The sequence below is a fragment of the Macaca fascicularis genome, chromosome 5 (genome assembly GCF_037993035.2).
Source record: "Macaca fascicularis isolate 582-1 chromosome 5, T2T-MFA8v1.1".
Lineage (NCBI taxonomy): Eukaryota > Metazoa > Chordata > Mammalia > Primates > Cercopithecidae > Macaca > Macaca fascicularis.
The window spans coordinates 62,587,159-62,602,715 of record NC_088379.1 but is presented as its reverse complement, the minus strand read 5'-3'; the positions used below and the strand labels follow the sequence as shown (position 1 = coordinate 62,602,715).

The following is a 15,557-nucleotide window of genomic DNA, read 5'->3' as shown; positions in this document are numbered from 1 at the left end:
TCATGGTATAACTGCAAAATGTTCTGCTCTGGCTTTGGGAACGACTTCTCAGAATTTGATATTTGGAGTTAATTTGTGAAGGGAAAAAAAAAGCAACATGAAAGGGTTACAGAGTTTGTATCTCCTCCTGCACAGAAGTACACAGAGGGTCCAACAAATCAAAATGTAGACATTTGCCAATATAAGTAATGGATGCTGTGCAAGTCCCAGCTTTCATGAGGGTATGCTGCCAGATGGCTCCAGTCAGGCTTTGCTAAAACACAGGTGCCGAGTCTCTCTGAGCAGTTCCATTTTCATGCCTGTCTTTGGAGCCAGGTTCTTTGCTGGCGAGTGCCAGGCTCCATTCCACTGTCCCCTTGATGGGGAGGCTCTGTCTCAATGGAGGCTGTATATGCAAAAAGAAATTTCCAGCTTTAGTTCTCAGCAATACACTGACAGGTTGAGGAAAGTAGAGGAGAGAGAAGCTGCTGGGGAACGTTAGTTATCAGCATGAGTTTTGGAGAAGCTGCTGACTTCCTGTACCCACGTTAGAGGCAAGCCATGGTATCAGTGATAAAATTTGGGTACCTGCATACACATTTAGAAGCTAAAGGAATATGAATTCTTATTCTAAAGAAATTAGAAGCTAAAGGACATGTCTTCTTTTGAAGAAGTTTCCTTTGTATTATCAGTTTCTGTCAGTTCTCACTGATCTGGCATTTCACTGGGTCCTTGCCTGGACCTAGATAAATGTTTGCCAGTTGTTTAGCCTAATTCATTTAATTTAGCTAAGTCTGCAGGAATATTGGCTCTTTAAGCAGATCACTTAGTTGTCAAAAGAAATAGGAGGCAAAACTTGGTCAGTATGATAATATACATTTCTAAATGTCTCCCTCTTAACAGAAGCAATTTGGGAACAATCTCAACCCGTTCATTTCTCTTTTTCATTTTTCTTAGTGCAATAAAAACTTGCAAAGAACTTCAATTATGGGAAACAATTAAAAATTCAGATTGCAAAGAGAAGACATCAGATTTGCCTCAAACAGGTGCTGGCACAGATGGCCTGCTCACAAGTCCTGGCTTTATTTACAGCTTTTAAACACAGACAGATAAATTGACAAAAATGTTTCTCGATTTTATAACGTGCTAAATGCCCAAATTTGGCTATAAACTTATATTAGTTTGTAAATGGTTTACTTTAAACCTTGACCTCCCAAGTCATCAGTATTCTTACAAAGACCATTTGTCTCCCCTGTTGTTTGCACACTCATGTGAATAGATTATCTCCTATTTGCTATTGGTTGGATATGCCTTGTTTACTGCCTTGATCATTTAATGATTGTCTTTATTAAGTCAAATTGCATGTAGTCTGATGGCTAGATATTTCCAACCTCATTGTGGTTCCTTAAAGGATAATTATGCTGTCTATATTTTACTAGCCTTGGAGCATGGCATTTAATAGGAATAGCAAAATAAATGGCATGGATCCCAAATGAAACTATCTTCAGGAAGGAGTTGATGGCGTTGTTTCATCCAGGTGATAAAATGTATCTGGAGGAACAGTACTGTATATATAGCCTGTAGTATTATTTAATCTTTGCTGTGGTCTAAGATTTGGCATAGGTGCACCAAAGGTTAAAATGTTCAAATTAAAGTGAGTATTAAAGGGCACCAGAAAATGAGGACTAACATACATCCTTAAATTGGCTTATATTAAGGTATTAATTTATCCGTACCCCAGTCCCATGTTTCTGAAGGGCTGAAAAACAGAGAAAATTGAGATTCAACTCTGTATTCACCAAGGAAAATATTTCGGAAGTGAAAGTATGAAATGTTGCTTTCTGCATTTGTGCATAAGATCCATAGATGTATCTGTTGAGTAGATCATAAGAAAGCTGCTTACTAATATGACACCCTGCGCCCTATGCTTTACAAAGCTGTGTGTAACTTCCCTCTGTGTGTGCTTATGTGGTTCATAATTATTAACAATCTTGATCTTACATCCTGAGATTACTGTTTATTATGTAAATCTTTCTTCTTCTGGATATAATTTATGTTTTGTGTATTAGAACTGCAGGGTGGATCATCCATTGGTATTTGGGGAACTATAATGATTGAATGTAATTTTTTTAGACTTTTTCATTCTTTGCTGGGATTCATTTCATCTAAGGGTGCAGGACATGGGAGGGGGTGTGTGTCTTTGTAATATGTCATTGTTCTCCTTTAACCCGCTTGTGTGATTTGCTTTAGTATTTTCTCTTCTTAATTAATGCTTCCATCCTCATCCTTGCTGTGGCTGCTCATGTGTCCTTCTCCTCCTCCTGTCTTCTGCTTCTGACACTAAAGCCCGCAGCCCGCTTGAGAACTCAGTGCCCTGCCTAGCAACCCGCACCTTGGATGATGACCCCCGAGTGCGGCGCACTCCCAGCGTGGGATGGCTAAGTAAGTCAATGGCTGGGGAAAGGGCAAGGAAGGTGGCGGTGGTCGGGAGAGGGAGGGCAGGAAGATCGGGCTTATGGTTACTGAGTGGAGGGAAACCTCAAGAATGCCTGAAAGTGTAAGATGTAAATATTCCTAAAGTCATAATTGCTGACATTTCTTCTACTGTCAAGGAGTACAGTAATAAAGAACTTCCTGGGTGATCTGCTGTCCTGAATCCAAGTTGAGGACCTTGTAAGGCAGTGGAAAGACTGTGAGACTAAGGGGTGGGGCTGGCACTGGCAGCCCTTCCTCCGTGGGACACTTCTCTGAACCTCAGTTTCCTCATGGTGATGCTGAACCTTCTTACTTCAGAGGACTGGGAGGAGGGTCACTGGAGATGAGGTCTCTGAAGGTGACCTTCAGAGATGAGGTCTCTGAAAGCATTCAAGTGCCAAGTAAGAGGAAGAGCTTACTAAGTTAATGATGTTAAATACCTCAAATACCTACTACATGCCAGAAAGACAGAATGTGCTATGGACAAGGAGGATAAGAGAGAATCTTTACTTTTTAAAGTAAAAAGGAGGATAAGAGAGAATCTTTACTTTTTAAAGTAAAAAGGAGGATAAGATAGAATCTTTACTTTTTAAAAATTTAGAGCATGGTAAAGACACAAGATTTATATACCTAAAACCAAAAGAGAACATGCACAGGAAGCTACATGCACTTTCTCAAAGATTTCTAAATTGATTATATGTGATATAATTCTTTTAAAGTAGTGTATTAAGAGATGAATAAGGTGATTCCCTGTCCTTGGGGGGTTTCCATTCTAATGAAGGAGACAGGACATAAATAGATAACAATTGTATAAAATGATAAGTGAAATGAATGAAAATACACACACACACACACACACACGATTGTGAGAACATACCCTTGGCCTGGGAGTGGCAATAATAGAAAAGGCTTTTAGAGCAGGTGTTTTTGGGCTAAATCCTAAAGGAAAAGTATGAGCTTGATACATCCATAAAGTAGAAATTTAATAATTTTCCTTGAATAATAAAAGTTGCAAATACTAAATACTTTATGTTATGCTATTTAATTTTCTGAAGAATCTTGTGAAGTGGCTATTTTTATTACCCACATTTGACAGATGAAGAAATTATACTTAGAAAGATTAAGTAACTTGCCCAGATCACACAGGTCATGTGTGTAGGGCAGGACTTGAGCTTCATCATATGGTAGTTTCAACTACAATATTATGGGTGATGCCTTATTGAAGTTAAAGTATAGGAAACTTACATGGTCAGATTACCCAAAAGATCTGCTAATCCCACAATGAAACTCTAACACTCACATGATTCTCTCTGCAAGAATCAAGCATTTCTTCTAATAAATTCTTTTATTATGTAATGATGCCTCTTGTGGAAAAAAAATTCAGGTAAGAAGTTTGGGCCTTGGAATATGAAGTCAGGCAGGAATGGGTCTGAATCCTGGATCTACCACTCCTGGCTTCCTGACTTTGGGCAAATTACTCTTTTACTGTAAACCTGGGTGTTTCAACCAACTATAAAACTGAGTTAATCTTACCAACATAGGATTGTTGTGAGAATTAAATTAGAAATATGTAAATATCTAACGTAGTGCTCTGCACTCAGTTAATCCAGCATTACCGCTGATAGCAAAGTGCTTATAGAAATTGCTCAAGAGTTTCTAGCTGTCTTCATTTTTTTAAGTTTTATTTATTCCTTGTCAGACATCCAGACATTGAAGTATTTTTGTGGATAAAGTGTCAAGGAAATTGACCAAAGTCTTCAGTTTGCAGATGATATGGAAGTATGGCAACTATTTGGAAATCAACTTGAGACCAAACCCTGGACCAATCCTTCTGAGAAACACATTTTAGAAATGAGAGAGGATTCTTCTCATTGTCTCTTTATGTGGTACATTTTCTTCCTAAATGATCTGCTTTGATGTATAATCACCTTCCCCAGGGCTTCTAATACTTACTGTATCCATTCAATAAATGAAATAGACACCTATTGAATAACTGAGGTGTGCAAAGTCATGTTAAATACTGCTGGTTCTACCTACCTATTCAACCTCACTTTTGTCTCTTCTCAATATAAACTCTAATCAGCTTGTCTCTTTTCTTTTGTCCTATATCATGGAGAATCCTACCTCCATGTTTTTGTTGATAAACTCTACCCTTCCAGGAATGCTTTTTTTTTTTTTTCTTTCTTTCTTTTTTTTTTTTTGATACAGAGTCTTGCTCTATTGCCCAGGCTGAAGTGCAGTGGCGTGATCTGTGATCTCAGCTCACTGCAACCTCTGCCTCCTGAGTTCAAGCGATTCTCCCGCCTCAGCCTCCCGAGTGGCTGGGATTACAGGCACCCACCACCATGCCCAGCTAATTTTTGTAGTTTTAGTAGAGATGGGTTTTTGCCATGTTGGCCAGGCTGTTTTCAGACTCCTGACCTCAGGTGATCCGCCGGTCTTGGCCTCCCAAAGCTCTGGGATTACAGACGTGAACCACCACTCATGGCCCAGGAATGCCTTTTCTAGTGTACCTATCCAAAACTATTCAGTAGGACCTGAATGAAGTTCCATCTCCTTTGTAAAACAGTTTTTATAAACACAGAAGATATTTTCAAGTCTTAAAATTCCATAACTGCTATTTTCTGTGCCTTACAATGGAAGATTTACCATATATTTTTTATATCGTTCTCTGATGTTTCATTGTCTTTATTTTTTGATTTCAACTGTCTACATAAAAAAAAAGCCTTCTGTAGGGGCTGTATCTCATGTGTTTGTGTCCCCTCTGGTGCAGGTACCTGAAACAAGGGTGTTGTACAATACACATTTGTTGACCCTTGATATTCCATCATTTCATTAAAAGCAACCAACAGCCCAGTTTTCACTAGGGCCCATCTTGGTCACCAGAAACCATTAACCAAAAGTGAATATTGTTTACTTGTAAAAACTATTTCCCCATATTGCTGCATGTCCTGGTCTGATGAATTTGATTATCAGTTTATTCTAATTGTTAACATTGACTTAAAAAACTGCCAGAATATTAGCTAAAAACAAATTTGTGACAAGGTTTTTTAAAGTTTAACTTCAAATATTTTAGCAAGATATTTTCAGGCCTAATGTAACTAGAATTTACTAACTACCTTTAGAAAGCTTCATTTAAAGTTGCTTTTAGGGAGTAAGCTCTCATCATTTTTACCTTGTGTGCTTCTTATCTTCGTTGTCACCTGAGGCAGATGTGATCCTAGAACTCTTATCCATTTCAAATGCTGCCAAGGTATTGAATTAGAATTTGGAACAAAATCAAAAATGATTTCCTCTTACAGATCTCACTGGCAGGCCTGAAACCAGCCTGGGCCAGGGAAAACAAAAGAGAAGCTACTTTTCTGGACGAGTTAAGACCCACCTAAATGCTTTGCCATTATTAGAGCATAAGAACATACCCTATCTTGCTAGATCCAGAATGGCTTTTCACTCTGAGTGCTTATCTGTGAATTCAGTTTGACATCTAGCAGCCAGCATCATCTGAGCCCTTAGAAAACACTTGTGTCCTTTTGCATTTACTGGCAGTCAAAATCAACTGCTTCAGACTCTCAGGTCTGAACTTCAAAGAAGAAAAGGAGGTTCAGAGTTTTTTCTATCATCTTATGCACATTCCTGGCATCTGCCTTCACCTTGCTTTGTATTATATCTATCAAGTTTGTCCATCTACTGGGCAGGGACCTGGTCCAGTTCAGTGTTTTGCTTTGCAGGTACTTACCCAGTGTTTAATGTTACTGTAATCATCCCAAGTATTAGTAGCTGTAATACTGTTTTCTTTGTTTTTTTTTATTTCATGAAACCACAGTGGTCTGACTATAGATTCTTGTTTCATCCTACAATCAGGCTACACAGTTAACATTATAATTTAAAGAACTGAATTGTAAGTGGATATTTTTTGCTTTTAAAAATTTTTCTTTGAGCATTTCTGGAATTAAACAAATCAAAATCTTTTAACTTTTGGAGAGTTTACTGACTAAATTAAATTTACATAATTTTTCTCTGGCTCTCGGGTCTTCATAAAGTTTAACTTCCTTAGGAAAATGGTGAACCCAGAAAGTTCACTTTAACAAGTTCAATTCAACAGCTGTTCACCAAGCTGCTTCTCTTCTAGTTATATGGTCCAATCAGAGGGAAGGAGATGAGGGAAACTCACAGATAACAATCATTTGAGAGAAGCTATAGTAAGTGTCACCAGGAGGGTCGAGGGCAGACTGGTTTGTCTATAGTGTGTACAACAGTAGCATGTGTTATACTCTCCGCAAATACTAATTAGAAGAATGAATGGTGGGGTATGAACAGAGAATTGGGAAAAGAATTCCTGGGAGAGACAGACTTTTCAGTGGACCTTAAAGGATGGGTTATATTTCCATAAATGGAGATTGTAGTAAGAGCAGGGTGGGACATTGAAAGATCATGCTAGGCTAGAGAAAAGTATAAAAGCAACCGTGCTGTTGAGAAGTATAAATAAGAGTTTGTATGAGGTAGAGTGAGTTGATACATTAAATTAGCAGAAAGGGCATGCGAAAAAGATATGTGGAGCTAGGGTGGCAAAATAATTGGGCCATTTTGTGGAAGGTCTATGAAAGTTTTTAGTATGGAGATTGCATGGTTAGAACTTTATATTAGGGAAATTAACCTGTCAGTCATTCTTTGAGTGGGAGATAGTTAGGAGATGATTTCAGTAGACCAGTGCCGGAAAAAGGATTTAAGCTAGGATTGTGACTGTGGAAGTGGAAAGGAGGGGATAATGCAATAAATGTTATAGGAATGGCATTGTCTGGACCTAATAACTGACTGAATGTTAGGGGAGGAAGAGAAAGGAGTCCGTCCACAGGATGCCTCAGGAGCGAGCAACCAGGAAGATGATAGGAAACCGTTCATGGACACAGGTGCTGTGTTTACAGAAGCATAACAGTTAAGATTTCTGCTCCCATCATACGTGTTGTGACCATCTTTGAAGGTATATTTCACTTGCAGATTTTTTGGTTACCTATCATGGGCCAAGACTCTTCTAGATTCGTACTTTGTCATCACACTCTTAGCTTGGTGTTTTTTTCTCCTAAACTTTCTTCTGAGGTGGAAAGCAACCACCACATCACGACTCTCTTTCTTGCCCTGTGAATTTTGAGCATTCTCGTCTTGATTCCAAGCATCTCACTTTCCATCCCTCTGTTTTTTTCAGATGCAGACTTGTTTTTGAATGGAAATATTATTTGGGTCACTTACTGTGCCGTTTCCACATATATTTTTGGCCTTTAAAATCTAAAGCAATTCCAAGTACAACTTTAAAAATTCCTTCACTGTAGCTTTTCATAGTCATAATTTTCAAAAAATTGTAAGAAATAAAATCTTTCAGCAACCTGATATCTATCTTCAGACGTTTTAGTTAATGTAAGACATTCAGAAAACGTATGTGGTATGCAAGAATGAGTTACAACATTCTTAAGATACAGGCAGTTCTAGCCACTTTTTAATAAAGGAATTAGTTACTGTTTATCCTGAGTTTGTGAAAAACATCATAAATTATTTCCTTGATATCTAATATTACATTTACAATGGACTAAAATATATACTGACTTTAGACAACTATAAATAGAGAAAATCAAGATGAGAGAATAGAAACGTAGAAATTCTGTTATATTTCAGAGTACTGGGGACTTGGAGGAGATTTCAAGAGGCACAGATTTGGAAAAACGTTGGCAGTCTGCTAAAATTGTAAAACAGTTTTTTTTTTCCTAATAAGATTTTGGGATTTGGGAGGATTCAGACTTGTGCTTGACAAGATGGTGATATGTGTGATATATTTATAATCAAACTCACCTGCTCATCACCAGAGCTGTCTCTTTTCCAGGCCTTCCTGATCCTTACCATCTTTCTCCCTTCTTTCAGACTTGGAACCTTAGCGTCGACTTTGATTATGCACTCTTCTTCCCTTCTACCTCTAGTGAACCACTAGACCTGTTAAATGTTACCTCTGAATTGTTGCTTGCCTCAGTCTGCTTTCTCGTCTGACTGTATTTGCTTTTATTCACGTCCTTATTTCCTTTTCCTTAGTCTGATCCAGTAGCTTGTTAGCTGGAGTCAGTGGTTACAGTTGGGCATATGCAAACGCATCTTACCCTTTGTGTTCCAGTTGATCTTGTCATATCTGGCTGATAAGTTACCTCCTCATGTGGAAGTGTTCAGTGGCACCTGAGAGGATCTCAGACAACCTCCAAACCCTCGAGTCTGGCGTTCAACCCCCAACCCACAGTGAATTAAAGTTGATTAAGTAGTGTTTCACACATCTGTATATCCCTTTATCTACACTACATTTCAGCAGTGACTTCCCATTACTTGAATTTGCTGGACACTTAGTGCTTTTATCCTGAATGATTTTTCCACTTGGAATATTTCCTTCCTCCTGAAACTTTCTGTTAAAATCTTGACCATCCTTCAAGGCCCACATTCTCCTTGAAGGCTTCTTAACTTGAGGTGCTCTTTACTGACCTTGAACTCTGAACCTTTTCTGAGACTCCTCACATGACATTTATCTCATTCTACTTTGCACTATAAAGGGAATAAGACATGTACTTTATGAGTACTATCAATTTCTTAAGGGCAGGAACATGCTGATTCATTTAGGTATCCTTTATTGCAGGGATTGACAAACTGTGGCCTATGTACAAAATCCAGCTTGCCACCTGGTTTTGTAAATAAAGTTTTGTTGGAATAAAGCCATACTTACTAGTTTATATTGTTGTCTATAGCTGCTTTCATGCTACGATGGTGGAGTCAGGTAGTTGTGGCAGAGATCATGTAGCCTTCAAAACCTGATATATTTACTACCTGCCATTAAAACATTTTCTGACCCTTATACTATAGTCCTGGTTCTCAAAGTGGGAACTAAAGGGACCTAAGTGTCCCTGAAACCCTTTCAAAGGGATTGAAAGGTCCTAGGATTTTCATCATGTAATTCAGCCAAAACTATATATATATATATATATATATATATATATTTTTTTTTTTTTTTTATTTTTTTTTTTTTTCTTTTTCTTTTCTCTCTCTTTTTTTTTTTTTTTTCTGAGATGGAGTCTCGCTCTTTCGCCCAGGCTGGAGTGCAGTGGCGTGATCTCGGCTCACTGCAAGCTCTGCCTCCTGGGTTGACACCATTCTCCTGCCTCAGCTTCCCGAGTAGCTGGGACTTCAGATACCCGCCACCATGCCCGGCTAACTAATTTTTTTGTATTTTTAGTAGAGACGGAGTTTCACTGTGTTAGCCAGGATGGTCTTGATCTCCTGACCTCATGATCCACCCACCTTGGCCTCCCAAAGTGCTGGGATTACAGGTGTGAGCCATTGCACCTGGCCTCCTAAAATATATTTTAACAGGTTGAACACAGAAGCAGACAAGAAAATCCAATTTTATTTCATTTAGTCATATATATATATGTCTAAAATATATATGTTTAAAAATATATATATTTAAATTTATTTTACTTATTTATTATTGAGATGGAGTCTCACTCTGTCGCCTAGGCTGGAGTGCAGTGGTGCGATCTTGCCTCATTGCAACCTCCACTTCCTGGGTTCAAGTGATTCTCCTGTCTCAGTTTCCCAAGTAGCTGGGATGGCTGGAACTACATATGTGCGCCACCACGCCCGGCTAATTTTTGTGTTTTTAGTAGAGACGGGGTTTTGCCATGTTGCCGAGGCTGGTCTCAAACTCCTGGCCTCAAGTTATCCACCTGCCTTGGCCTCCCAAAGTGCTGGGATTACAGGCATGAGCACCTCACCTGGCCTCATTTAGTCGTATATTAAAGAGATTTGTAAAAATGTGAAACAATGCCTTTCTTTTTATGAAATTTTTTGTTTCTGAAAGTATAGTTGTTTTTCATAAGACATACAACTTATGTTAACACACAATGGTTTATTGTTAAAGTGCATTAATGAATAAATACTTAAAAATTTTTAGTTGTAATTCCTAATGTAATACGTATTGATAGATATGACCCAAATAAACAGACCCTCTTAATATTTAATTGTGTAAAGGTGTTCTGAGACCAAAAAGTTTGATAACTGCTACTTTTTTGTGTCTGGTAGAATGCCTTATACATAGCAGTAAATCAATATATGCTAAATCAATGAACAAACAATAGAACTAGATGGTTCAAATGAGGAATTAAATAAAGTGTAGTGGTAATAATCGAAAGTATTGGAAGGGAAGGTTAAGAGTCATTGAGAAATGATATCTACTAGGTGTTTGTGACTGTGATTCCCCTTTGTTCTCCCAGAAAACACTGAGGAGGGATAGAGGAGTAGGAATGGTTTTGTTGGGGTGAGAGGAAGATCAGGTCTTCCTGACTTTCTGTCTTTGCTGCTTTCATGACAACTAGTAGTCATGAAGAATGGGCTAGATTGTGCTATAGTGTCAGCTAGCCCCAAACATCTGTGTTGCCTAACAACACAGACGTTTCTTTCTTACTCATGCTGCTATATGTGTAATGTGGATCTTCGGGGTCTCTGCTCATCATTGTTAGTTAGCATCAGTCTGATAGAAGCCTTCTCTGTGCTTCCACAGTCATTGTAGCAGTAAGCAAGGGTCATGGTGGCTCACAGGCTGCCTTGTAAAGTTCTGCCCAGAAATAATACATCGTGTTTGTGTATATTTCATTTGACATAGTAAGTTGTGTGTTGTATTAGTCCGTTTTCATGCTGCTGATAAAGACGTACCTGAAACTGGGAAGAAGAAGAGGTTTAATTAGACTTACAGTTTCATGTGGCTGGGAAGGCCTCAGAATCCTGGCGGGAGGTGAAAGGCGCTTCTTACATAGTAAGAGAAAATGAGGAAGAAGCAAAAGCACAAACCCCTGATAAACCCATCAGATCTCGTGAGACTTTTTCACTATCAGGAGAATAGCACAGGAGAGACGGGCCCCCATGATTCAATTACCTCCCCTTGGGTACCTCCCACAACACATGGGAGTTCTGGGAGATACAATTCAAGTTGAGATTTGGGTGGGGACACAGCCAAACCATACCATGTGTCCACATCTAACTTCGAAGAATGATTATGCTACCATGTGCCCAGAAGCTGGAGATTCAGAAATGTTTGGTGGACAGCACTAATGACTACCACCCAGTCACAATGGGAATTATAACTTGACTTTGGAGTGTGCTCTTCTTGGCAAGGCTGAGAGCAATGTGAAGTGTGGAAGGCCACTGTGCAGAAAATCTCTTTCTGTATACTCTTATAATGGAGGATGAGGGTTTTCCTCATAATGAGGGAGAGTTGCCAGTTCAAGGTCTACTGAAGAACTGGTGAGACTGTGGTTTTACAGGAGACTTCTGAAGTAGACTACATTAATTTGAAACTGATAGACAGTCTTTCTTGCAAATATACAGTAAAGCACTCTTATTAGACCAAACAATGTCTGGATTTAATGATTGGAGACAACTCAAGCTCTAAATACTTGAATTCGTTTGTCTGTGCACATGTGAGTGAGAGAGACAGAAGGAAAAGGAAATGTAATATTCCAGCTACAGATATCAATTTCAAAGTTAATAATGAAATTTCTTTTTGGCAGCAAACTGTAGAATTTTACTTTGATGAAAATTGCTGGCAAAATCTTCAGAAACAAGGCTTTTCTTTCCGTGGTAAGCTGAATGTTTATTGTGTTTAGACTTGTCCTGGTAATTCAGATCTCAGTTCTACTGCTCTTAATGCATCCTCCACCTCAATAGATCCTCATTCATCCCCTTGTCAGGCCAAAAAGTCCCTGTCATCTTAGACTCCTTCTTGCCCTTCACCCTCTATATTCTTAAGTAACCATACTCTTTGCAATTTTACTTCTGATTTATTCCCACCCATCCCTGACTATTACAACTGTCCTAATTCAGGTTTTTATCATCATCTCTTGTAGGACCACTTGAATATCCTTGTTTTCCACACCTTCACTCTGACTTCTTAAAATTCATCTTTCACAAGTGCCAGAAGGACCTAAGTTATGAACGCAACACATCCCTGTGCTCAGAAACCTTTAGTGATGACTCTCTATCATTTTTAAACTCAAGCTCATGTTCCCTAGCCTGGCTAATACTTATAAGGTCAAGCCTGTGTTCTCTAGCCTGTGGAATGCTTTTTGACTTGGTCTTTGCCTAACCCCCTAATCATCTCTTGCTATTCTCACTCTTGTACTACAAGCTCTTGTAATTTAGATTTTTATATACTTAGATTCCATGCCTTGCAATCTCTCTATCACTTATTCATGCTGTTCCAATTGCCCACACTTGATGTGACTAAATTTAACCTATCCTTAAAGCTCTTATGTCCCCCAGGAGACTTTTTTCATATCTCTCATTATCTCCTCCTCCTCCCATCCCACTGCAGTAACTCTCCTTTATTTATGCTATCATAACCCAAACTCCCTTTCCCCATTGACTTATCATTATACAATAGTACAAATATGTTTCCTTCATCACTGGCAAAGTATCTAAAGAGCTTGAGCACAACCCATTCATTTTTGTATTTCTGGTGCCAAACATAATGTCACACGCTTAGTAGATGTTCAGTAAATGTTGGACTTGACAGATTCATCCACCTGTTTCTTACCATGTTTAAATTATTTGCTAACCATGCAGTGTCAGTCACAGTTGTATCTCTTTTGTTTCCACTCAATTGGTATGGAGAGGATGTGTTCTGATCATCTTTAAGAACTTAGTAAATTGGAAAACAAATAAAAGAGGAAATAGAATATGTAGTATCTACTTAATCAGAATGTGTAATATCCATTAGCCCAAGACAAACATTCTGAACAATAAGGTAGTTCCATTTTTGTTTTTGACTATTGGACAAAACAGTTTGGAGGGAATGATGAAGAATTTCTCAAATTAATCTAGATTTCTTTATTTGTATGAATTTGTTTTCTTTTTTCTGGTGGTGGTGATGGTGGTTTGTGGAGCTGTTACTGGGCCACAAATTGTGATTCCTCTTGCATAGTTTGGGGCTTTTTTGAAGAAACTGATTTATTCCTCATCCAGGGTCTAACATAGGGCCCGACACCCAGGTACTTCATAAATATTTGTTGATTAAATGGACACATAACCTGAAAGGGAGAGAAAAGATGAGGTAACATGTAAACCTAGAGCTAGAATGATTTCTCTAAATTGATCAGATTGTAGTCTTCCTATCACCCAAAAAAACTGACCAGACTTTGTGACATGAGGGAAGCTCTGCTGCTTTTCTGTGGCTGCTGATAGTAGTAGAATTTGATAATTAGATTCTTGGTCAGGACCTTCGTTTCTTACTGACTAGATCATTCTATCCATGACTGATATACCACAACCAGGGCAACTATGACTACTCCAGCTATCATTTATTAAACCCGTTCCCACAAAACATTTCTCTGAAGTAAGCATCACTCACTCCTTATTACAGATGAAGGAGCTGAGGCTCAGTGAATTTAAGTATTTATGGTAGTCATTAGAACTATTCACCAATATTCCAGGTCTGTCTCTTTCTGGGCACGTATGAGGACCCTACTTCTTCAACGCACTTGAAGTTAGATGTGAGCTCATGACTTTCTTTGGCCAAGGAAATGTGGGCAGGAGTGATGGAGGTCATTTCCCAGGAAAGCTTTAAGAGAGTGGCTGCTCCATGCATCTGGGTCCTGGCCTGAGGACACAAATGCAGAACCAATCCCCAGCCAATCCACAGTGGTTATTATCATGAGTAAGAAATATATCACTGGTGTTTTAAGCCATGAGAGTCAAAGATTGTTCCACTGTAATCTTGCCTATCTGATAAGGAGTGTTTGAGGTCACTCAGGTAGTTGGAGGGAACAGGGTTTGAACTTGGGTATGTAGACTCCAGATGGCACATTTCCTTGCTGTTCCTCCCTCTGCTTCTTGTTCTCCCTCCTCTCAGGTTTCCTTACTTCCAGCCACAGATGCTGCTCTTGTCTGCTAATAAGAAGTGTAGACACTGATGACTCAGTATTTTACTGTTTCAAGTCAGAAAATGAAATGCCTGGTGTTTCTCAATGAAGGGCAACAAGCCGGCATTCTGAAGTGTAATTTTCTGCAATGGTTCTGTTTTCTGAGACCCATTCTTATCAACCCCAGGAAACAGCTGGAGCACACTTACTATTATGGGCTGTGATCAGCTTTTGCCTTAGAAAGAGCCATTCACTGTGATGCAAGCAGTAACCATGGTTACAAATCGAAGTGCAGTCTTACTAGGTGAATGTAACAGAGATGCAGCATCCTTTTTGAGGACGAAGAACAGGATCAATTCAATTATTTCCTAAACGTCTTGCTTTAAAAATCGATTATTCTAGCACACATTTGAGCTGGGGTTTTGATTTTGGAAATTGCTGTAGGTTTCAAGGTTGAATTATTTCTCCATTTTACTGAGAGCATCTTTGAATTTTTTGTCTGGGTTTCTAGGGAAGTGTCTAGAGCTTGTAAGAAAGTGGTACTTCCTCTTACCCAGCTAGTGGCTCAGGTTGTATTTGTTATTATTATAATAATGACCAACAGAGTTGTGACTGTTGTCTTCAGTAACAGTGATTATCATAACCTCAGATTGGGAAGGTTCCTTCTCCCTTTAGTGGTGATAATTTTATCATATCGTTATAGGGGTAGAGTTTTGGGGAGTATACTAATTCATTCAGATCATCAATTCATTCATTCATTTAAATATTTTTGAGTACTATTGTTTGCTCACTACTCAGCTAGGTGCTGGGAATTTACAATGATTAAGGCAGACACAGTCCCTATCTTAGAGAGCTACCAGTTAGGCCTTTGTTTTGGAGACTCATCTTGCTGTGTCACCCAGGCTGGAGTGCAGTGGTGTGATCTCGGCTCACTAGACTGTTTTTGTTTGTTTGTTTGTTTTACCAAAGAACAAGTGATGTTTATGATAACTGGACTAGTTAACTGGATGAAGCTGAGGTTATCGTGAACAGAGTGAGAAGTGCTTGTAGAGAAAGTGGTTCACATCTGAAGGAGGAGAATGAGAATGTAGAGACCATCGAGGGGGTGGTTAGGTAGTGAGAGATCTAGACATGGCCATAGGAATGTTGATTAAAGGAACTGGAGAAAAG

The 15,557-nt window shown here is 38.8% G+C and overlaps 1 protein-coding gene and 1 long non-coding RNA gene across 12 annotated transcripts in view; both read left to right on the top strand.

Moving 5' to 3' along the window:
* SLC4A4 (solute carrier family 4 member 4) overlaps positions 1-15,557 on the top strand; it is a 493,252-nt gene that overhangs the window by 286,806 nt on the left and 190,889 nt on the right. The gene's annotated exons all lie outside the window — the stretch shown is intronic.
* On the top strand, positions 2,326-4,441 carry LOC141410306 (uncharacterized). Its single transcript, XR_012434881.1, has 2 exons — positions 2,326-2,421; positions 4,154-4,441. It is a non-coding gene; the product is annotated as an uncharacterized lncRNA (long non-coding RNA).